General features: G+C 32.5%; 1 protein-coding gene across 1 annotated transcript in view; it reads right to left on the bottom strand.

The window, feature by feature from the left end:
- IGSF21 (immunoglobin superfamily member 21) overlaps positions 1-252 on the bottom strand; it is a 236,972-nt gene that overhangs the window by 10,244 nt on the left and 226,476 nt on the right. The gene's annotated exons all lie outside the window — the stretch shown is intronic.

A 252-nucleotide genomic window follows, 5' to 3' on the forward strand; every position in this document is an offset into this window, starting at 1 on the left:
TCTTTCTTTCTTTCTTTCTTTTTCTTTCTTCCTTCCTTCCTTCCTTCCTTCTTTCTTTCTCTTTCTTTCTTTCTTTCTTTCTCTCTCTCTCTCTCTCTTTCTTTCTTTCTTTCTTCTTTCTTTCTTTCTTCCTTTCTTTCTTTCTTTCTTCCTTTCTTCCTTTCTTCCTTCCTTCCTTCCTTCCTTCTTTCTTTCTCTTTCTTTCTCTTTCTTTCTTTCTTTCTTTCTTTCTTTCTTTCTTTCTTTCTTTCT

This window comes from Mirounga leonina, unplaced genomic scaffold (genome assembly GCF_011800145.1).
Source record: "Mirounga leonina isolate KUSES-001 unplaced genomic scaffold, KU_Mleo_1.0 Mir_173, whole genome shotgun sequence".
Lineage (NCBI taxonomy): Eukaryota > Metazoa > Chordata > Mammalia > Carnivora > Phocidae > Mirounga > Mirounga leonina.